Below are 13300 nucleotides of genomic sequence, written 5' to 3' on the forward strand. Positions count from 1 at the left end.
TAAAAAAATATTTCTTCCAAGTAAAAAAATTTGTTCTGTATTAAAAAAAAAACAATGCAAAAAAAAATTTTTTTTTAAATACGTCGAATTTCTTACAATTTTGACTATTTTTCCATACATTAGTTTAACATTGTTGTTAAAAAAGCTTATGCATGGCCATATTTAATGGACACATTTTGCATTGATTTTATTTAATGCTTTTATTTGCAATACATTTTTTTTACTTGCGATATAGGTAGATAATATAGGGCAAGTTTAGGATTCGTAAAAAAATCGAACTCGAGATAATAATTTTACATGACATAACGATGATGGAGAATGCCAAAAAACTGTGTCCGGTAATTCTGTCTGTCTGTCCGTCTATAAGTACCTGGAGCTGCAGCCTAAACTAAAGGAGTGATTTTCTTCAAACTTGGTTGTTAGAAGTTTTTGGTGATTCACTAGAGGAGAAATTGAAATTTTTTTTTATGACCAAAACTAACGGTACCTGCCATATAACGGAAATAGAAAAGTTAACTTTTTTCAAAAACGGCTCTAACGATTTTGATTAAAATTTTTGTGTATAGTATAACACATAAGAGCCAACTTTTGAAATAAAAAAAATATTTTTTTTACCGTTATTAACGGTACCTGTCATAGAACGGTTTTTTTTATTTATGAATATCTCGTACAAGACTAACCCAATTTCAACGAAAATTTTTATACAAAAGCGTTTAAGTAAAAGTAATATTAAATATTTAGAAAATTTAGAAAAACCACATTTTTTGGATTTTTAAAAAATATTTCAAAATTTTTTTTTGAAAAATCAATTCCTTGAAAACGGGTTTATGAAAAATTTTTAAATTTTGTATCTATGTATGTGTAAATTAATTATTTCTTCAAAATGGCATACCAAATTTTTTTTTTTTAAATAATAGAAAATTTGTATATACACATAGTGGAATAACTAAAGCTCAAAAATTGGCAATATTAGGGAACCCGGCCGAACAGCTTAGATTTTGATGATCTTTTTTTTCAAAAGTCAGTAATTAAAAATACTTTAAAATCTATAGATTAAAAATTGCCGGTGTTGCCGTTTTGATTTTTTAAATTTAATTGAAGATTTTTGTGAACAAAAACAAATTTTTTTCAAAAGTTTTTCTTAAATTTCATAAATTAATTTATGCCAAAAGATTGTCTAGGAAATTCAAGGAAAAAAAATATATGGGAGTGAGGGACAATCTTCCATAGTTTAAGCGATAGATGCAATTTTCTAACATTCTGACCTCAAACACAAAAAAAATATTTGAACACAACGGCAACACCTACAATATTCAAATATACTTTTTTTAAAAGCTAGAATCTTAGTCATATATGTTAAATTAAAATTAAGTTAATTGAATGAACGGCTTTTGAAAGAATGGTAATTGAACTCAGATTTTTGAAAAAAAAATTATTGAAAAAATTTTAACGTGTCGTTTTTTAAACTTGGTCGTAATAAAAAATGCATTTATTTTCAAATTTTTTTGGCGGCATTTATTATGATTTCAAATTATAAAAGGAAATGTCAATATGTATTACGGTTTATGAAAAAAATTAAAAAGTATTTCATTTTCGAAGAACTTTTTTTAATAAAAGTTTTGAAAAAAAAAATGTAACTTATTTTTTTTTTTTTAAAGTTCAACATCTAAACATAAAATTATTTTTTATTCATTTAATAACCCTTACTGTTGAAAGTTAAATAGCAAAAATTTAAAGTTCCTATTTACCACAGTCTTTGAGAAAATTAATTATTTCAATGCAAAAATTCAGTTTTAATAAAAAAAAAACCATTGAAATTGAAGTAATTTTTCATTTTTTTTATTCAAAAGTGTGATATATTTTACCTTTTTTGCTTCGAAATTCAACTGATAATATTTATGGCCAAAAATTTTTTTTAAATAAATTCATATTTTATTAGAAAAAGTTTGGAAAATATTCATTTTAAATTTTTCTAATAACATTTTTTTTTTTAATTCTGAGTTTGAGGACCATTTTTCCAAAAAGTCTTGATTATATTTAGTGGATTTAAATTTAAGAGATAAGAATGAGCTTTTGGCTTTTTAAAAATGTATTTTAAAATATTGAAGGTGTTGCCGTTGTTTTCAAAATATTTTTTTTGTGTTTGAGGTCAGAATGTTAGAAAATTGCATTTATTGCTTAAACAATGGAAGATTGTCCCTTACTACCTTTTATATATTTTCCTTAAATTACCTAGAGAATCATTTGTTTTATGAAATTTAAGCAAAAAAAAAAATGGTTTTGTTAAAAAAAAATTAATTTTAATTTTAAAAAACAATACGGCAACACCGGCAATTTTTAATCTATAGACTTTAAAGTATTTTTAATTACCTACGTTTGAAAACAAAAATCGTCAAAATCAGAGCTGTTCGGCCGGGTTCCCTAATAATTTGCTTTAGTTACTCTACTAACAAAATTATTTTTTTTAAAAAGAACAAGAAATAAAATGGCATATACTTGGTTTTTTGTAAAAGATCATTTTAAACAGTGTTTATTTAATTATAAAAACAGATTTTTTTTTAATTTTCCCTAATTTTCTTGAATAAAAAGCTGTAACATTGAAGTAACTTTAAGCATAAGAGCAAGTACGTGCGACCCCAGTCGTGCATTTTATTTCTTAATGCAAAATATTTTTATTTGCGATAAATATTTTATTTTCAATGCAAACATTTTTCAGTAGCAATAACATTTTTTTTAATGCAAAATTTTTACTTGCAACAAATATTTTTTTTTAAAGATTTTGGTCAAAAAAATGTTCGGCCAGCAGAGATGTGATGAAGTTTCAACGAAAAATGACGAAAACTATACGAAATTTAAAATTTTGCAAGTACCAACCTATGATATTAATATTAAGTTATCTCGAAGACTTGACCCAAGTTTTTAAAACGGTTGCCACCATTACATTAAGCATACTAAAATTAATCAATGTGTCTGTTTTTTGATGCTAAAAAAATCATAAGAAGCTTCCTATACTTTAAATATTCACCAAACTTCTATGATTTAAAACCTTGACACAGTTGAAAAGTTCAATTAATTTCACTCAGATGCTCCAGGAAAGCATTAACAAAAAAAAACTTCCCCAACACCTGTCAATCTATAAGATATTATTTACAGCGTCTAAGTTAATTCTCAGAAACAAAAATTAAAAATACTAAATTTAGTAACCTAAAGACACAACAAGTCGGTTTTTTTTACACCAATTCCAAAAAAAAAAAAAAATATTCCTAAAAGTATTTTCTTGTTTGGTTCATTAAGTTTAAAAACCTGAAGCAAATACATCCATAGCTTATACTTTCTTTATTAATCTGCTCCATTACTCTCACCAGCAGGATAATAACCTTTCTTAATTCTGTCGAAGAAGAAGGGAAAAAAAATCAATCATTCACTTATACTTGCTTGAAATTCAATCAAAATGTAATCAAAACTTCAACTAAATACAATTCCAAACCCATTATGTGTTTAACAAAAAATGAAAAAAAAAAAAATAAGAATAAACTTGACAATTTAAAAGCAATTTTTCATGAACACACACACACAATCAAAAAATAATTTTTCAATACGAATTGTTATCTTCTCTACAGCTCATGGCTATGTGTTCTCCGTGCTCCTATACACAGTGCCCATGTTCATTTTTTCGAAAGTTATTTTTGGTGCAATTTTTATAGTGGAGGATGTGTTGCACACAATTCACCAAGAGTAGTTCCCGCTGTCAGTTTTCTTGGAGTGTCCCACATTTTCAATGGCAACAAAATTGGAAGTCATCTCCTCTTAACTCACTATGTTAAATTGTTTTTTTTTTTTTTTCGCTCATAAAGTAAAACTTTGAAGTAGTGTACTTTTCAATCCTTACAACCAACGGAACATACATTTGTACTTGTATCCATAGTAGGCTTTTGAAAGCTGTCAAAAAATGTACCATATTCAGGACTCATTTTATTTGGAGAACATTGTACAGAAATAGAAACATTACAAGTTGAAGAACAATTATTAATTTCGGAAATGTTATAAAGGCAATGACACTATTTTAAATGGGACTAAGAAAAGACGACAAGTGACGAAAAGGACTTTGTAACATTTATGCCATAAATGGTGTCCTCAGACTGTCAGGTTCCATCTTAGAATGGTTGATATTTTAAGATGCATTTCAATGGAAGTGTTTCTACTGTAAGCGACTGCAAAATTTCAATAAAAAAATGGTTGTCTGTAAAGTCAGTTTACGGACGATAATTTTCATGATAACGTCATAAGAAAACACGTTGTGTTCTTGATGAAAAAAAATGATTAGGTATAATGAAATTATTTTTTGTCAACTTTCTTGTTAAAAATTTTATAACATAATAATACTATATCATATTTATATCTGTATGTTTTGTAGAAAAACGGAATAATTTTTTACCATTAAAAAGCTTAATATTTTTTCTAAGGAATTATTTATTGAAAACAATAATTTTTCATAAAAAAGGCAAAAAAAAATCAAACTTTTTTTCTTCTGCTACCCCAATGTCCATTTTTTTATATAACATCCTATATTAAATGTTATATCATCTGAAAGCTTATTATTTTAGCTTAATTAATATGCCTCAATCATATCTGTACGTAAGTCTACAAGAAAAAAAATTACAATTTTTTAAAGCCAACCATGTCGAAATTTCAAACTGAGATTACGGTACTTCTTGCACTGGTGTTTGGTCATCGGCAACAGATCTCCTCAGCCCTCAGGTGTTCTGTGGTAATTTTGAAATCTAAGATTGTTTGGATTGTAGTACATGTACCGTTATGTGAGATATATGAAAGGTTTTAAAATATACATATGAAATAAAGTTAAATTTTTATGTGCTCTAGGTCAAAAGATATAATGTGTTAAAAAAAAAACATAATTTTACAGTTATCTCAAAATTTTGAACACGAATAAGAGATACAAATAAAAAACGGTTAAGAAATTGGGGCAAAAAACTTGCTTTTCCCGTTATATTCCAGTCGGAAAAAGGGCCTAAACTTGCGCACAGAGGCACTGTCAGTTTTTATTTCATGGATCGATAGAGGGGTATATTGAAAAGACTTAAACCCAATTTCTCACCACCTAATCATTCTTTTTAGCGGTGTTATTCTACAAAAATGCATTTTTTGGGATATTTTGCTTCTAAGCTTATATCTTTGCTCCAGTTTTTCGTAGACCAAAAAATAAACATACATTCTCTTCCTTACAATATTTTCTATTCTTTAAATGTAATTTCATTGTATTTAAATGAATAACTACAATATAGCAGCCAGTTTAATTCCAATTCTAGTTGTTAAAAAACACATTTTCGTTTTTATTTCGAAAAAAAAGCTTATACCTATTATGATTAACATTTTTCTAGCCTTTTTTGTAGCCTCTTTATTGCATTTTAAAGAAAGCATCAGCTCTTTATCACCAAAGATGGCTGAGTAATTGATAAATGAATGGTAAAATAAGTAAAACCGGTGCGAAAACACCCAAAAATATCGTTTTTTGATAATAACTCGGCATGTTTATAACGATGCACAGAAAGCAATTTAAATAAAGTTTTGTGAAATTTGTGATTTATTAGATGGCTCATGTAGTCCAGTGCATTTATGATGTTTATATATTTGCGACCCAGCAGTTTGTACCACCCCCAAAATTTTTTTGCTCATTCGATAGAGCATTGGCTGAATATCATTACCCCGAAAAATCGCACTCGCGAAATTCACCTTTCGGCCGCCATCTTGGATTTTAGTTTTTGTTGAATATCTCGATTTCTATTTATCCTACATAAAACTTGTGTACAAAAGAAATGTAGGCAATTAAATTTCGCGTCTTTTATGTTAAGAACACTTTTTCGATATTCTGAATATTAAAAAAGTTACAAGCCAACAAAGTAAAAAAAAACCGAAAAAAATGACAATTTTTAAGTTTTGAGCACTTTCTATCAAAATTATGAAAAAACGTATCGAGAAAAGATTATTCGCCTTAAAATTCTCTACAACTCTGCTATACAACTTTTTTTTGTATCGCTATAATTAATAAAGTTATTAATACTTTTTTGTTAATAAATACCCGTTTTTTACGAAATGAAGAGACTCTCTCTTGTAAAACAAAGAAATACTCACTTATCATTTAAAATTCAAGATTTGCTAAAAAAAAAATTAAGAAAAAAGTAAAGATAAAAAACACAAACAAAAAAGAGCATTTTTAACAAAAAAAGTATTAATAACTTTTGTATTTATAGCGATAGAAAAAAAAATTGTAAAGCACATTTGTAGAGAATTTTAAGGTGAATATTCTTATCTCGGAAGGCTTTTTCATAATTTTGATTAAAAGTGCTCAAAACTTTAAAATTGTCACTTTTTTTCTGTTTTTTTTTTTTACTTTGTTGGCTTGTAACTTTTTTAATATTCAGAATTAAAAAGTGTTCTTAACATAAAAGACGCGAAATTTAATTGCCTACGTTTTTTTGGAACACAACTTTTATGTAGGATAAATAGCAATCGAGATATTCAACAAAAACTAAAATCCAAGATGGCGGCCGAAAGGTGAATTTCGCGAGTGCGAAAAATCAGGGTAATGATATTCAGCCAATGCTCTATCGATTGTTTAAAAAAATCTGTTGAAGTTAATGAGGTTGTCATTTTAAACAAATTTAGAAGTTAATAACCGTTCTAAACTGTGTGAATCTTGAACCTAGTTAAAATAAACAGAAATTACTTTGATTAAACTGTTTTTTGGAATTGAATCATTGAATCATCATACATTGCGATTGCAGTTGAATGTTTTTATCAAAATCACAGGGACCGGTTTGTAGAAAATTACCTATATTTAAAAAAAATTCTTACGTGGAAGTTACCTTAATTTATGGTTCAACTATACTAAAAGTACGAAAATAATTCAAACATGTTTTTCTTCCACATTCGTGTTTTGGGTAGAACTCGCCTGGTGGGCTTTACTTAAAAAAAAAAAAAAAACAAAAAAAAAATTTAAATAAAATAAAAAATAATTCAGTCTTTTATTAATGGAAAAATTTCACAGCAAATAGTAAATAAAATTAACACTAAATTCATTTAGGTGTAATAAAAAATATATCATTTATATAATATCTTAGTACATTAGTTTCGTAAAAAGGTTTTATTAGCATGAATCATGAAATGCTTCCTGAAGTTTTCAAAACTAAACCGTTGGGATTTGGTTTTAATAAACTTTTTTCCAAGTCAGGGCCGTCTTTAACTATCCTGGGGCCCTTGCGCACACAAGAATTTGGGGCCCTTTTGGAAAGTCAAATAAGTACAATGGTTGGCTTAAAGGCAATGGTTATGGTTAAAAAGGGGTGCCATGATATCGCTTCATATAAAGTAAAGAGGGTGCCAATAATACGTGCATCGAGACATCAATCGTTGCCACTGTCAATAATTGTACCCTGTATCCGTTATAAGTTTCAGTTTGAAGAATTGGAAAAAAGAGCTCAAACGGATTGATAGATTTGCTAAAAACTCGGTACAGATGATTTCTACGTAATTTTCAAGAGCCGTTTTTTTTATTTTTTGCCTTATTATTTTAATGTCTCTTTTTCAACGGATATCCCCAGTATAAAGTTTTCGAGATATTGCAATTTTCTCAAAAACAGATAACGATTTTGCTTTGAAAAAAAAAAAAAAAAAAAATGTTTTGCTGCAAATAAGGCCGCACTTTTGAAAGAAGAAAAATATTTTTTGAACCGTTATTAACGGTACCTACTTGCCATAGAACCGATTTCTTAATGAAAACGACACAACCGATTTTAATGAAAATTTTTACATAAAAAGGTTTATACTGATATTAAAACTAAGAAAACTTAAAAAAAATTATTTTGGATTAAACAAAAAAATTATTTTTTTTTTTTGAAAAACAATTTTTTTAAAAGTTATTTAATGAATTTTATGTGTCAATCTTTAAATACGAGAGCAATTCGCAATTCAAATTAAAACCATTGTACCATGGCGTTTTCCATTGAACCAAAACATTGATGTACCGTCGTCGACGAGCCGGCAATAGTTTTTTCTCAAACGTTTTCCAACGGAAAAAGTATTGATGTTTTTTGCCGACGAATTGATTTCTTTTTCGTCTTTTAATACGAATCTACTCATATTTTTACACTGATTTTAACACGCACTACAAATTTGACAGTTTTGCAAACTTCAAACGAAATTATTATTTAAGGAAAAAGGTAATGGAAGAGAATTCGTTGTTTTTATTAATAAATAATAAATAATCTTACCTACAGTGGAAAAAAAGGTATTTTTTCTTGTTTTTTGAAAATATTGTCTTATTTTTTTTTTTTTTTTTTGAAAATTGAATTTGGGTTTGGTGGTTAGGATTTAAAATTTTGTCCGCATACAAAAAAAATTATTTGATTGTTTGGTTGCCATATAAAAACTAAAATTTTTTGGTCGATGGTCTGAACGACAAAAATGTTTTGAGAATATAATATTCGTTCCTTCGTTCCCCCCTGAGAATGGGGGCCCTGGGCACGGGCCCCGTGTGCCCTTATGGTAAAGACGGCATTGTTCCAAGTCCACAGACGTTAGTGAAGCATTTATTAAAGATCTAATCTGATTTATAGAAAATTGACTATCCAAGCACTCTTCATTTTAATTTAGGGATAACATGGTGGAGAAATGGGGGGGGGGGAGGTCATGACCCCCACGACCCCCTCCCCCCACTTAATCCGCCACTGCGCTAAATAATAATTATTTGTTTTCACTCGCACGCGTTAGCTTTTTTTCGTTAGACATAAACATTAATTAATAACTAAACAAATAAACCTTGACTGTTCGGTAAATAAGTTCAAATAAAAAGAAAAAAAAACATGTTGAAGAAAGAATTAAGTCTCTTAGAAAATTTTAAGGTATAAAAACAAATGTTTTATTCCAAATCATTATAGTGTTTTTCTATCTTGCCAGTTCTATCTGCTTAATATGTCCCAGTTTAACTCTATAACTTTTTCCATCTTTTTGGTTGTTTTTGCATTCATCTCTGCAGTGGAATCACGTGCCGCGCATAGTCTATTAGATACACCATTCGGTATCACTGACGATTCGACTGGTTTGACTGATGGGCTTACTAATTATGCAAGTGCACTTTTAGAGAGGCAAGTGAAACTACTTGGGAAATTGACTAATGGGTTTCAATTTGATATGATAACTGATGGTACAGGCGAACCTTTAGAGCCAATAAACGGCTTGCTTGGCGGTATAACAGATTTGATTCCTGATCTTGCAAGCGGCATAACTGATCTGATACCACTTGATATGATAACTGATCTTGCAAGTGGTCTCTTACAGGATGTAAATGTAACTCCTTAATGATTTGACCGATGGCCTGCAACTCGATGATTTTGGAGACGATGTTTTGGAGGCGCAAATGGATCAGCACCACTAGATATTTCAACAAATAATGGTAACTGATCAGATCACAAATTCTTTCGATCTTCTAAAACGACTTAATACATACATCGCATGTCTTTAATAAAAAAAAATTACTCAAAATTACAGAAAAATGTTTTATGTCCTTAAATAATAGATTTTTTGCATTTTTGCATAATTCTATTCCGGCTGCGGCGTTAAAATATTTACTTTTGGACTTTTTATTTGTTTTAACAACTTGAGAAAGTTTGGTAAGCCATTTTTCTTTTGTACACCATTTTGCTAAAAATTGATACAAAAAGTAATATCTCTCGATGTAAATTCAACTATGCAATTAAATTTGAAACCGTGACGATTTGGGATGGACAATAATATAATAGGTAAAAACCTAAAAAATAAATTTCAAAAAAAAATTAAATAACCCGTTTTCAAAAAACTAATACAAATTGATTTTTTTTTTTTTGTGTTCTGCTTTTGTGTTTTTATAACAATTTGTTTACGAGAAAAGGTAAAGAAAATTAATAATGAAATTATTTTCATTTTGACATCTTGATTACCTAACTTAAAAATCATGAGAAGTATCTACGATTAAATAATTTATTTGTTATCACGTGTAAGTTTGTTTTTGTTTAATATAAATAACATGAAACACGCATGACTTAGCTAGCAAATAAACCCTGACTCCCTGACTGTTTTTTGAAAAAAAAAAAAACAGTTTTAAGAAAATATGCAGTAAATAAATTCAAACAAAAAAAAAAAAAAAAAAAAACTGTTTAATAAATAAACAATTATTTAGGAAATTTCGGCTATTAAAGCCAGTGTTGTATTCGTAGTTAAAACAGTGTCTTTCTATCGTTCAGTAATTTCTTTTTAAATGTTCCAGTTTAGTTCTATAATTTTTGCCATCATTTTGGTTGTTTTTGTATTCAATTCTATTGTTGAATCAAGTGGACTTGGAGGCAGTATTTTTAATACGCCACTTGATTCACTTAACGATTTGACTGATCAAGCAGCCCCGCTTGTAGGCAGGCCAGTGGTTCTCCTTAGTGGTTTGACAAATATTAGGAATAGAAACTAATAGAAAATCTGTTTATATTATATATTGAAATTTGAATAGAGTACCTTTAATCTACTAAAAAAATAACACGGTGTAACACTCAAAATATACGCGGGCGGAGACCTATTATGTATATTTATTACTGTACTTAAATTCACAGTCTGGACAAAAATAGTATAAAATGAGTTTTAAACATTTTTTTTCGCCTATTTTTAACTTTGAAATAGATTATTTCAAAAACTATTGGTTATATTATATTGATTTGAATATTAGAATCAAATGTACAATTTTGCCTTTCGGAAATGGTATAGGTAATTTATTACTGTAAGTGTTGCCGTTGTTTTTTAATAATTTTTTTTTATTTTGATAATTTTTTTTTAGAAAAATGCCGATCCCACCTAAACGGGGAGAGATAGACCCCGCTCCCAAAGAAAAAAAAATTTGTATTGAGCTCCTCTACAAAAATCCGTTATCAAATCCTGGCGCCCAAGTTATCCTACTACGTGCCGAAACAACATTTTTGTTCTATACCTAAAAGTTCGAATTTCTGTATCTGGGTTGAAATCGAAAATTTTTTTTTTCTAAGCCAATTTTGAAGTGATTTTCATAAAAAATACATCGATTGATTGGAAAATAGATATAGTTTTAGAATATATTTTTTAAATTGCATGTTGTTTTGAAAACATATACTGTAAATTGATGCCGAAGTTGGGCAAATGACGAAAAAAATGTAATTTCTGAACTTTGACAGCTTATAAATTCTAAGTGGTTTAACCGAGTTACATGTTTTATACATTGTTGAAAAAGTATATTTATCTTCTATTAGAAACTGTAAAAAAATCGAAAAAGGGTAATAAATTGACGAAGCTAGAATTTTTTCAGTGGGTGAAGGTCCAAAAAACCGTTTTTTGTCCGTAACTCCAGATTTTGGGGGTGTTAGGGGATTTTCAAATACCGTTTCGTAATCAGTGCTACTAGCTCTACAAAACCTGATAGGTCTCCGCCCGCGTATATTTTGAAACCTCATTTTTGTAACACCGTGTAATTAATACAACGAAAAGTTTGGTTAGCTAACGAATATTTTTTCGTAATTTAATTGAAATATTCATAAAATCTACGAAAAAATTCGTTAGCTAACGAAAGTTCCTCTCATAAATTAATCAAAAAATACATTGACTAACGAAAACTATCACCGTGGTTAGTTAAATTTTACGTTAATCGATGAAAAAATTACGTAAAGTGATGTAAAAATTCATTAATTCTCGATCAAAAATTTTTATGAAAAATTTCATTAAAATACGACAGTTTTCGTTGACTCAACGAATTTGTTCGTTGTATTATTTACGTAAGGATTAAGTACTAAAGTGTTGCCAATAGTGCAGATTTATCTGCATTTTGCAGATTTTCAACCTATTCCCAGACTTTTAAGAACCATAAATCTGCAGTCCAGATTTTATCTGCAACTGAAACTTAACGATTCCAAAACGAAAATGGATTTCATTTAAAATAAAATGCACGACTGGGGTCGCACGTACTTGCTCTTATACTTAAAGTAACTTTAAGAAAATTAGGAAAAATTTAATATTTTCAAGAAATTTGAAAAAAAAAAACAAGAGTGAAATCTGTTTTTTTATAATTAATTAAACACCGATTTAAATTATCTTTTACAAAAAACTTAGTATGCCGTTTTATTTCCTGTATAAAAAGGAATTTTTAGAAAAAAAATTCGAAAATCGTTAGAGCTGTTTTTTTCAAAAAATAATTTTTTATATATAAAAATTTTCTAACATTCTTCAAAAAAAAAATTGGCATGCCATTTTAAAGAAATACCTAATTAATTTACACATAAAAACGAAATTTAAAAATTTTTCAACAAGCCGTTTTCCAAAAATGTGTTTTTTGAAAATTTTACATATTATAGATATATTACATATATTACATTTACTTAAACGTTTTTGTATAAAAATTTTCGTTGAAATCAGGTTAGTCTTGTACCTACGAGATATTCATAAATCAAAAAAACTGTTCAGGTACCGTTAATAACGGTACAAAAAATATTTTTTTTATTTCAAAAGTTGGCTCTTATGTGTAAAACTACACACAAAAATTTTAATCAAAATCTTTAGAGCCGTTTTAAAAAAAAATTATCTTTTCTATTTCCGTTATATGACAGGTACCGTTAGTTTTGGTCCTTAAAAAAAAAAAAAATTCAATTTGTCCTTTAGGGAATCACCCAAAACTGTTAACAACCAAGTTTGAACAAAATCACTCCAGTACTTTAGGCTGTAGCTCCAGGTACAGACAGACAGACAGACAGACGGACAGAGGGACAGACAGACAGAATTGCCAGACCCACTTTTTAGGCATTCTCCATCATCGTAATGTCAGGTAAAATTGTTATCTCGAGTTCGATTTTTTTTTCATTGCCTATACTATGATATGCAACAAATCGAATGCAACACAGAAAAAGTGTTGTATCTACCCTTCCCGGTGGAATACAAGGTGGCCCAATATCTCAAAATAACTCTTATATTGAGTACTACCAACGATGTTAATTTCATGCTTTTATCACAAAGTGCACGATTGAACTCTTTTTTAATGCTAAGCCGCCTCACTATACGGCAAAAAATAAAGAAATAAATTGTTTGTAGAACATTTTCTATCGATTTCGTGCACATTCTTTTTGTTTAAACAAATAAAAAATAATTAATATTAAGTCGAAATCGTTTTTTTTTTTTTTTTGTTTAGCAAACTCTTATTTTGTAAACGTATCAAATATTGGCTAACAAAATAAAATGCTATTGCACT

At 28.4% G+C, this 13300-nt stretch overlaps 1 protein-coding gene across 1 annotated transcript in view; it reads left to right on the forward strand.

Moving 5' to 3' along the window:
• LOC129906739 (glyoxylate reductase/hydroxypyruvate reductase-like) overlaps positions 1-12494 on the forward strand; it is a 151064-nt gene extending 138570 nt beyond the window's left edge. The window contains exon 6 of the mRNA XM_055982632.1: positions 12482-12494. The gene's annotated coding sequence lies outside the window, so the exon portion shown is untranslated. The remainder of the gene's footprint in view (positions 1-12481) is intronic.
• Positions 12495-13300: the final 806 nt, after the last annotated feature.

The sequence above is a fragment of the Episyrphus balteatus genome, chromosome 1 (genome assembly GCF_945859705.1).
Source record: "Episyrphus balteatus chromosome 1, idEpiBalt1.1, whole genome shotgun sequence".
NCBI classification, from domain to species: Eukaryota; Metazoa; Arthropoda; class Insecta; order Diptera; family Syrphidae; genus Episyrphus; species Episyrphus balteatus.